Source organism: Quercus robur, chromosome 10 (assembly GCF_932294415.1).
Source record: "Quercus robur chromosome 10, dhQueRobu3.1, whole genome shotgun sequence".
Lineage (NCBI taxonomy): Eukaryota > Viridiplantae > Streptophyta > Magnoliopsida > Fagales > Fagaceae > Quercus > Quercus robur.
The window spans coordinates 22,523,124-22,534,780 of record NC_065543.1 but is presented as its reverse complement, the minus strand read 5'-3'; positions in this window follow the sequence as shown (position 1 = coordinate 22,534,780).

Sequence of the window (11,657 nt, the reverse complement as noted above, 5' to 3'; positions counted from 1 at the left end):
ACGAAACGGGTAAGGACAGGCCGAAAAATAGAGAACAAAAATAATTTCCTTCCTATCCGTTCGAACCCGACCCGAGTTAGAAAATTCAATAATAAATGCAAAAAAATTCTAAAAATTAAAAAACATCATCCAGGCTTCGTTTCAGGACGAAACGGGCCAGGACAGGCCGAAAAATAGAGAAGAAAAAAAATTTTCTTCCTATCCGTTCGAACCCGACCCGAGTTAGAAAATTCAAAAATAAATGCAAAAAAATTTGAAAAATTAAAAAACATCATCCAGGCTTCATTTCAAGGCGAAACGGGCAAGGACAAGCCGAAAAATAGAGAACAAAAATAATTTCCTTCCTATCCGTTCGAACCCGACCCGAGTTTGAAAATTCAAAAATAAATGCAAAAAAATTTTAAAAATTAAAAAACATCATCCAGGCATCATTTCAAGACGAAACGGGCAATGACAGGCCGAAAAATAGAGAACAAAAATAATTTTCTTCCTATCCGTTCAAACCCGACCCGAGTTAGAAAATTCAAAAATAAATGCAAAAAAATTTTAAAAATTAAAAAACATCATCCAGGCTTCATTTCAAGGCGAAACGGGCAAGGACAAGCCGAAAAATAGATAACAAAAATAATTTCCTTCTTATCCGTTCGAACCGGACCCGAGTTAGAAAATTCAATAATAAATGCAAAAAAATTCTAAAAATTAAAAAACATCATCCAGGCTTCGTTTCATGGCGAAACGGGCAAGGACAAGCCGAAAAATAGAGAACAAAAATAATTTCCTCCCTATTCGTTCGAAACCGACTCGATTTAGAAAATTCATAAATAAATGCAAAAAAATTCTAAAAATTAAAAAACATCATCCAGGTTACATTTCAAGACGAAACGGGTGAAGACAGGCCGAAAAATAGAGAAGAAAAAAAATTTCCTTCCTATCCGTTCGAACCCGACCCGAGTTTGAAATTTCGAAAATAAATGCAAAAAAATTTTAAAAATTAAAAAACAACATCCAGGCTTCATTTCAAGATGAAACGGGCGAGGACAGGCCGAGAAATAGAGAACAAAAACAATTTCCTTCCTATCCGTTCGAATACCCGACCCGAGTTAGAAAATTCAAAAACAAATGCAAAAAAATTTTAAAAATTAAAAAACATCATCCAGGCTTCATTCCAAGACGAAACGGTCAAGGACAGGCCGAAAAATAGAGATCAAAAATAATTTTCTTCCTATCCGTTCGAACCCGACCCGAGTTAGAAAATTCAATAATAAATGCAAAAAAATTCTAAAAATTAAAAACCATCATCCAGGCTTCATTTCAAGACGAAACGGGCCAGGACAGGCCGAAAGATAGAGAAGAAAAAAATTTTCTTCCTATCTGTTCGAACCCGACCCGAGTTAGAAAATTCAAAAAGAAATGCAAAAAAATTTTAAAAATTAAAAAACATCATCCAGGCTTCATTTCAAGGCGAAACGGGAAAGGACAAGCCGAAAAATAGAGAACAATAATAATTTCCTTCCTATCCGTTCGAACCCGACCCGAGTTTACAAATTCAAAAATAAATGCAAAAAAATTTAAAAAATTAAAAAACATCATCCAGGCATCATTTCAAGACGAAACGGGCAATGACAGGCCGAAAAATAGAGAACAAAAATAATTTCCTCCCTATCCGTTCCAACCCGACCCGATTTAGAAAATTCATAAACAAATGCAAAAAAATTCTAAAAATTAAAAAACATCATCCAGGTTACATTTCAAGACGAGAATGGTGAAGACAGGCCGAAAAATAGAGAAGAAAAAAAATTTCCTTCCTATCCATTCGAACCCGACCCGAGTTTGAAATTTCGAAAATAAATGCAAAAAAATTTTAAAAATTAAAAAACAACATCCAGGCTTCATTTCAGGATGAAACGGGCAAGAACCGTCCGAAAAATGGAGAACAAAAATAATTTCCTTCCTATCCTTTCGAATACCCGACCCGAGTTAGAAAATTAAAAAACAAATGCAGAAAAATTTTAAAAATTAGAAAACATCATCCAGGCTTCATTCCAAGACGAAACGGGTCAGGACAGGCCGAAAAATAGAGAACAAAAATAATTTCCTTCCTATCCGTTCGAACCCGACCCGGTTTAGAAAATTCATAAACAAATGCAAAAAAATTCTAAAAATTAAAGAACATCATCCAGGTTACATTTCAAGACGAAACGGGCGAAGACAGGCCAAAAAATAGAGAAGAAAAAAAATTTCCTTCCTATCCGTTCGAACCCGACACGAGTTTGAAATTCCGAAAATAAGTGCAAAAAAATTTTAAAAATTAAAAAACCACATCCAGGCTTCATTTCTGGATGAAACGGGCAAGGACAGGCCGAAAAATAGAGAACAAAAATAATTTCCTTCCTATCCGTTCGTATACCCGACCCGAGATAGAAAATTCAAAAACAAATGCAAACAAATTTTAAAAATTAAAAAAAAATCATCCAGGCTTCATTTCAAGACGAAACGGGTGAAGACAGGCCGAAAAATAGAGAAGAAAAAAAATTTCCTTCCCATCCGTTCGAACCCGACACGAGTTTGAAATTTCGAAAATAAGTGCAAAAAAATTTTAAAAATTAAAAAACAACATCCAGGCTTCATTTCTGGATGAAACGGGCAAGGACAGGCCGAAAAATAGAGAACAGAAATAATTTCCTTCCTATCCGTTCGTATACCCGACCCGAGATAGAAAATTCAAAAACAAATGCAAACAAATTTTAAAAATTAAAAAACATCATCCAGGCTTCATTTCAAGGCGAAACGGGCAAGGACAGGCCGAAAAATAGAGAACAAAAATAATTTCCTTCCTATCCGTTCGAACCCGACCCGAGTTTGAAAATTCAAAAATAAATGCAAAAAAATTTAAAAAATTAAAAAACATCATCCAGGCATCATTTCAAGACGAAACGGGCAATGACAGGCCGAAAAATAGAGAACAAAAATAATTTCCTTCCTATCCGTTCGAATACCCGACCCGAGTTAGAAAATTTAAAAACAAATGCAAAAAAATTTTAAAAATTAAAAAACATCATCCAGGCTTCATTCCAAGACGAAACGGGTAAGGACAGGCCGAAAAATAGAGAACAAAAATAATTTCCTTCCTATCCGTTCGAACCCGACCCGATTTAGAAAATTCATAAACAAATGCAAAAAAATTCTAAAATTTAAAAAACATCATCCAGGTTACAGTTCAAGAGGAAACGGGTGAAGACAGGCCGAAAAATAGAGAAGAAAAAAAATTTCCTTCCCATCCGTTCGAACCCGACACGAGTTTGAAATTTCGAAAATAAGTGCAGAAAAATTTTAAAAATTAAAAAACAACATCCAGGCTTCATTTCTGGATGAAACGGGCAAGGACAGGCCGAAAAATAGAGAACAGAAATAATATCCTTCCTATCCGTTCGTATACCCGACCCGAGATAGAAAATTCAAAAACAAATGCAAACAAATTTTAAAAATTAAAAAACATCATCCAGGCTTCATTTCAAGGCGAAACGGGCAAGGACAAGCCGAAAAATAGAGAACAAAAATAATTTCCTTCCTATCCGTTCGAACCCGACCCGAGTTTGAAAATTCAAAAATAAATGCAAAAAAATTTAAAAAATTAAAAAACATCATCCAGGCATCATTTCAAGACGAAACGGGCAATGACAGGCCGAAAAATAGAGAACAAAAATAATTTCCCCCCTATCCGTTCGAACCCAACCCGATTTAGAAAATTCATAAACAAATGCAAAAAAATTCTAAAAATTAAAAAACGTCATCCAGGTTACATTTCAAGACGAAACGGGTGAAGACAGGCCGAAAAATAGAGAAGAAAAAAAATTTCCTTCCTATCCATTCGAACCCGACCCGAGTTTGAAATTTCGAAAATAAATGCAAAAAAATTTTAAAAATTAAAAAACAACATCCAGGCTTCATTTCTGGATGAAACGGGCAAGGACAAGCTGAAAAATAGAGAACAAAAATAATTTCCTTCCTATCCGTTCGAATACCCGACCCGAGTTAGAAAATTCAAAAACAAATGCAAAAAAATTTTAAAAATTAAAAAACATCATCCAGGCTTCATTCCAAGATGAAACGGGCAAGGACAGGCCGAAAAATAGAGAAGAAAAATAATTTCCTTCCTATCCGTTCGAACCCGACCCGAGTTTGGAAATTCAAAAATAAATGCAAAAAAATTTAAAAAATTAAAAAACATCATCCAGGCATCATTTCAAGACGAAACGGGCAATGACAGACCGAAAAATAGAGAACAAAAATAATTTCCTCCCCATCCGTTCGAACCCGTCCCGATTGAGAAAATTCATAAACAAATGCAAAAAAATTCTAAAAATTAAAAAACGTCATCCATGTTACATTTCAAGACGAAACGGGTGAAGACAGGCCGAAAAATAGAGAAGAAAAAAAATTTCCTTCCTATCCATTCGAACCCGACCCGGGTTTGAAATTTCGAAAATAAATGCAAAAAAATTTTAAAAATTAAAAAACAACATCCAGGCTTCATTTCTGGATGAAACGGGCAAGGACAGGCCAAAAAATAGAGAACAAAAATAATTTCCTTCCTATCCGTTCGAATACCCGACCCGAGTTAGAAAATTCAAAAACAAATGCAAAAAAATTTTAAAAATTAAAAAACATCATCCAGGCTTCATTCCAAGACGAAACGGGTAAGGACAGGCCGAAAAATAGAGAACAAAAATAATTTCCTTCCTATCCGTTCGAACCCGACCCGATTTTGAAAATTCATAAACAAATGTAAAAAAATTCTAAAAATTAAAAAACATCATCCAGGTTACATTTCAAGACGAAACGGGTGAAGACAGGCCGAAAAATAGAGAAGAAAAAAAATTTCCTTCCTATCCGTTCGAACCCGACCCGAGTTTGAAATTTCGAAAATAAGTGCAAAAAAATTTTAAAAGTTAAAAAAGAACATCCAGGCTTCATTTCTGGATGAAACGGGCAAGGACAGGCCGAAAAATAGAGAAGAAAAAAAATTTCCTTCCTATCCGTTCGAATACCCGACCCGAGTTAGAAAATTCAAAAACAAATGCAAAAAAATTTTAAAGATTAAAAAATATCATCCAGGCTTCATTCCAAGACGAAACGGGTAAGGACAGGCCGAAAAATAGAGAACAAAAATAATTTCCTTCCTATCCGTTCAAACCCGACCCGAGTTAGAAAATTCAATAATAAATGCAAAAAAATTCTAAAAATTAAAAAACATCATCCAGGCTTCGTTTCAAGACGAAACGGGCCAGGACAGGCCGAAAAATAGAGAAGAAAAAAAATTTTCTTCCTATCCGTTCAAACCCGACCCGAGTTAGAAAATTCAAAAATAAATGCAAAAAAATTTTAAAAATTAAAAAACATCATCCAGGCTTCATTTCAAGGCGAAACGGGCAAGGACATGCCGAAAAATAGAGAACAAAAATAATTTCCTTCCTATCCGTTCAAACCCGACCCGAGTTTGAAAATTCAAAAATAAATGCAAAAAAATTTTAAAAATTAAAAAACATCATCCAGGCATCATTTCAAGACGAAACGGGCAATGACAGTCCGAAAAATTGTGAACAAAAATAATTTCCTCCCTATCCGTTCGAACCCGACCCGATTTAGAAAATTCATAAACAAATGCAAAAAAATTCTAAAAATTAAAAAACGTCATCCAGGTTACATTTCAAGACGAAACGGGTGAAGACAGGCCGAAAAATAGAGAAGAAAAAAAGTTTCCTTCCTATCCGTTCGAATACCTGACCCGAGTTAGAAAATTCAAAAACAAATGCAAAAAAATTTTAAAAATTAAAAAACATCATCCAGGCTTCATTCCAAGACAAAACGGGTAAGGACAGGCCGAAAAATAGAGAACAAAAATAATTTCCTTCCTATCCGTTCGAACCCGACCCGAGTTAGAAAATTCAATAATAAATGCAAAAAAATTCTAAAAATTAAAAAACATCATCCAGGCTTCGTTTCAGGACGAAACGGGCCAGGACAGGCCGAAAAATAGAGAAGAAAAAAAATTTTCTTCCTATCCGTTCGAACCCGACCCGAGTTAGAAAATTCAAAAATAAATGCAAAAAAATTTGAAAAATTAGAAAACATCATCCAGGCATCATTTCAAGGCGAAACGGGCAAGGACAAGCCGAAAAATAGAGAACAAAAATAATTTCCTTCCTATCCGTTCGAACCCGACCCGAGTTTGAAAATTCAAAAATAAATGCAAAAAAATTTTAAAAATTAAAAAACATCATCCAGGCATCATTTCAAGACGACACGGGCAATGACAGGCCGAAAAATAGAGAACAAAAATAATTTCCTCCCTATCCGTTCGAACCCGACCCGATTTAGAAAATTCATAAATAAATGCAAAAAAATTTTAAAAATTAAAAAACATCATCCAGGCATCATTTCAAGACGACACGGGCAATGACAGGCCGAAAAATAAAGAACAAAAATAATTTTCTTCCTTTCCGTTCAAACCCGACGCGAGTTAGAAAATTCAAAAATAAATGCACAAAAATTTTAAAAATTAAAAAACATCATCCAGGCTTCATTTCAGGATGAAACGGGCGAGGAAAGACCGAAAAATAGATAACAAAAACAATTTCCTTCCAGTCCGTTCGAATACCCGACCCGAGTTAGAAAATTCAAAAACAAATATAAAAAAATTTTAAAAATTAAAAAACATCATCCAGGCTTCATTCCAAGACGAAACGGTCAAGGTCAGGCTGAAAAATAGAGAACAAAAATAATTTCCTTCCTATCCGTTCGAACCCGACCCGAGTTAGAAAATTCAATAATAAATGGAAAAAAATTCTAAAAATTAAAAACCATCATCAAGGCTTTGTTTCAAGACGAAACGGGCCAGGACAGGCCGAAAAATAGAGAAGAAAAAAATTTTCTTCCTATCGGTTCGAACCCGACCCGAGTTAGAAAATTCAAAAATAAATGCAAAAAAATTTGAAAAATTAAAAAACATCATCCAGGCTTCATTTCAAGGCGAAACGGGCAAGGACAAGCCGAAAAATAGAGAACAAAAATAATTTCCTTCCTATCCGTTCGAACCCGACCCGAGTTTGAAAATTCAAAAATAAATGCAAAAAAATTTTAAAAATTAAAAAACATCATCCAGGCATCATTTCAAGACGAAACGGGCAATGACAGGCCGAAAAATAGAGAACAAAAATAATTTTCTTCCTATCCGTTCAAACCCGACCCGAGTTAGAAAATTCAAAAATAAATGCAAAAAAATTTTAAAAATTAAAAAACATCATCCAGGCTTCATTTCAAGGCGAAACGGGCAAGGACAAGCCAAAAAATAGAGAACAAAAATAATTTCTTTCCTATCCGTTCGAACCCGACCCGAGTTAGAAAATTCAATAATAAACGCAAAAAAATTCTAAAAATTAAAAAACATCATCCAGGCTTCGTTTCATGGCGAAACGGGCAAGGACAAGCCAAAAAATAGAGAACAAAAATAATTTCCTCCCTATCCGTTCGAAACCGACTAGATTTAGAAAATTCATAAATAAATGCAAAAAAATTCTAAAAATTAAAAAACATCATCCAGGTTACATTTCAAGACGAAACGGGTGAAGACAGGCCGAAAAATAGAGAAGAAAAAAAATTTCCTTCCTATCCGTTCGAACCCGACCCGAGTTTGAAATTTCGAAAATAAATGCAAAAAAATTTTAAAAATTAAAAAACAACATCCAGGCTTCATTTCAAGATGAAACGGGCGAGGACAGGCCGAAAAATAGAGAACAAAAACAATTTCCTTCCTATCCGTTCGAATACCCGACCCGAGTTAGAAAATTCAAAAACAAATGCAAAAAAATTTTAAAAATTAAAAAACATCATCCAGGCTTCATTCCAAGACGAAATGGTCAAGGACAGGCCGAAAAATAGAGATCAAAAATAATTTTCTTCCTATCCGTTCGAACCCGACCCGAGTTAGAAAATTCAATAATAAATGCAAAAAAATTCTAAAAATTAAAAACCATCATCCAGGCTTCGTTTCAAGACGAAACGGGCCAGGACAGGCCGAAAGATAGAGAAGAAAAAAATTTTCTTCCTATCTGTTCGAACCCGACCCGAGTTAGAAAATTCAAAAATAAATGCAAAAAAATTTTAAAAATTAAAAAACATCATCCAGGCTTCATTTCAAGGCGAAACGGGAAAGGACAAGCCGAAAAATAGAGAACAAAAATAATTTCCTTCCTATCCGTTCGAATCCGACCCGAGTTTACAAATTCAAAAATAAATGCAAAAAAATTTAAAAAATTAAAAAACATCGTCCAGGCATCATTTCAAGACGAAACGGGCAATAACAGGCCGAAAAATAGAGAACAAAAATAATTTCCTCCCTATCCGTTCCAACCCGACCCGATTTAGAAAATTCATAAACAAATGCAAAAAAATTCTAAAAATTAAAAAACATCATCCAGGTTACATTTCAAGACGAAAATGGTGAAGACAGGCCGAAAAATAGAGAAGAAAAAAAATTTCCTTCCTATCCATTCGAACCCGACCCGAGTTTGAAATTTCGAAAATAAATGCAAAAAAATTTTAAAAATTAAAAAACAACATCCAGGCTTCATTTCAGGATGAAACGGGCAAGAACCGTCCGAAAAATAGAGAACAAAAACAATTTCCTTCCTATCCTTTCGAATACCCGACCCGTGTTAGAAAATTAAAAAACAAATGCAGAAAAATTTTAAAAATTAGAAAACATCATCCAGGCTTCATTCCAAGACGAAACGGGTCAGGACAGTCCGAAAAATAGAGAACAAAAATAATTTCCTTCCTATCCGTTCGAACCCGACCCGGTTTAGAAAATTCATAAACAAATGCAAAAAAATTCTAAAAATTAAAAAACATCATCCAGGTTACATTTCAAGACGAAACGGGCAAAGACAGGCCAAAAAATAGAGAAGAAAAAAAATTTCCTTCCTATCCGTTCGAACCCGACACGAGTTTGAAATTTCGAAAATAAGTGCAAAAAAATTTTAAAAATTAAAAAACCACATCCAGGCTTCATTTCTGGATGAAACGGGCAAGGACAGGCCGAAAAATAGAGAACAAAAATAATTTCCTTCCTATCCGTTCGTATACCCGACCCGAGATAGAAAATTCAAAAACAAATGCAAACAAATTTTAAAAATTAAAAAAAATTATCCAGGCTTCATTTCAAGGCGAAACGGGCAAGGACAAGCCGAAAAATAGAGAACAAAAATAATTTCCTTCCTATCCGTTCGAACCCGACCCGAGTTTGAAAATTCAAAAATAAATGCAAAAAAATTTAAAAAACTAAAAAACATCATCCAGGCATCATTTCAAGACGAAACGGGCAATGACAGGCAGAAAAATAGAGAACAAAAATAATTTCCTCCCTATCCGTTCCAACCCGACCCGATTTAGAAAATTCATAAACAAATGCAAAAAAATTCTAAAAATTAAAAAACATCATCCAGGTTACATTTCAAGACGAAAATGGTGAAGACAGGCCGAAAAATAGAGAAGAAAAAAAATTTCCTTCCTATCCATTCGAACCCGACCCGAGTTTGAAATTTCGAAAATAAATGCAAAAAAATTTTAAAAATTAAAAAACAACATCCAGGCTTCATTTCAGGATGAAACGGGCAAGAACCGTCCGAAAAATAGAGAACAAAAACAATTTCCTTCCTATCCTTTCGAATACCCGACCCGTGTTAGAAAATTAAAAAACAAATGCAGAAAAATTTTAAAAATTAGAAAACATCATCCAGGCTTCATTCCAAGACGAAACGGGTCAGGACAGGCCGAAAAATAGAGAACAAAAATAATTTCCTTCCTATCCGTTCGAACCCGACCCGGTTTAGAAAATTCATAAACAAATGCAAAAAAATTCTAAAAATTAAAGAACATCATCCAGGTTACATTTCAAGACGAAACGGGCGAAGACAGGCCAAAAAATAGAGAAGAAAAAAAATTTCCTTCCTATCCGTTCGAACCCGACACGAGTTTGAAATTCCGAAAATAAGTGCAAAAAAATTTTAAAAATTAAAAAACCACATCCAGGCTTCATTTCAAGATGAAACGGGCAAGGACAGGCCGAAAAATAGAGAACAAAAATAATTTCCTTCCTATCCGTTCGTATACCCGACCCCGAGATAGAAAATTCAAAAACAAATGCAAACAAATTTTAAAAATTAAAAAAAATCATCCAGGCTTCATTTCAAGACGAAACGGGTGAAGACAGGCCGAAAAATAGAGAAGAAAAAAAATTTCTTCCTATCCGTTCGAACCCGACCCGAGTTTGAAAATTCAAAAATAAATGCAAAAAAATTTAAAAAATTAAAAACATCATGCAGGCTTCATTTCTGGAGGAAACGGGCTAGGACAAGCCGAAAAATAGAGAACAAAAATAATTTCCTTCCTATCCGTTCGAATACCCGACCCGAGTTAGAAAATTCAAAAACAAAGGCAAAAAAATTTTAAAAATTAAAAAACATCATCCAGGCTTCATTCCAAGATGAAACGGGCAAGGACAGGCCGAAAAATAGAGAAGAAAAATAATTTCCTTCCTATCCGTTCGAACCCGACCCGAGTTTGAAAATTCAAAAATAAATGCAAAAAAATTTAAAAATTTATAAAACATCATCCAGGCATCATTTCAAGACGAAACAGGCAATGACAGGCCGAAAAATAGAGAACAAAAATAATTTCCTCCCCATCCCTTCGAACCCGTCCCGATTTAGAAAATTCATAAACAAATGCGAAAAAATTCTAAAAATTAAAAAACGTCATCCAGGTTACATTTCAAGACGAAACGGGTGAAGACAGGCCGAAAAATAGAGAAGAAAAAAAATTTCCTTCCTATCCATTCGAACCCGACCCGAGTTTGAAATTTCGAAAATAAATGCAAAAAAATTTTAAAAATTAAAAAACAACATCCAGGCTTCATTTCTGGATGAAACGGGCTAGGACAAGCCGAAAAATAGAGAACAAAAATAATTTCCTTCCTATCCGTTCGAATACCCGACCCGAGTTAGAAAATTCAAAAACAAAGGCAAAAAAATTTTAAAAATTAAAAAACATCATCCAGGCTTCATTCCAAGATGAAACGGGCAAGGACAGGCCGAAAAATAGAGAAGAAAAATAATTTCCTTCCTATCCGTTCGAACCCGACCCGAGTTTGAAAATTCAAAAATAAATGCAAAAAAATTTAAAAAATTAAAAAACATCATCCAGGCATCATTTCAAGACGAAACGGGCAATGACAGGCCGAAAAATAGAGAACAAATATAATTTCCTCCCCATCCCTTCGAACTCGTCCCGATTTAGAAAATTCATAAACAAATGCAAAAAAATTCTAAAAATTAAAAAACGTCATCCAGGTTACATTTCAAGACGAAACGGGTGAAGACAGGCCGAAAAATAGAGAAGAAAAAAAATTTCCTTCCTATCCATTCGAACCCGACCCGAGTTTGAAATTTCGAAAATAAATGCAAAAAAATTTTAAAAATTAAAAAAAAAAACATCCAGGCTTCATTTCTGGATGAAACGGGCAAGGACAGGCCGAAAAATAGAGAACAAAAATAATTTCCTTCCTATCCGTTCGAATACCCGACCCGAGTTAGAAAATT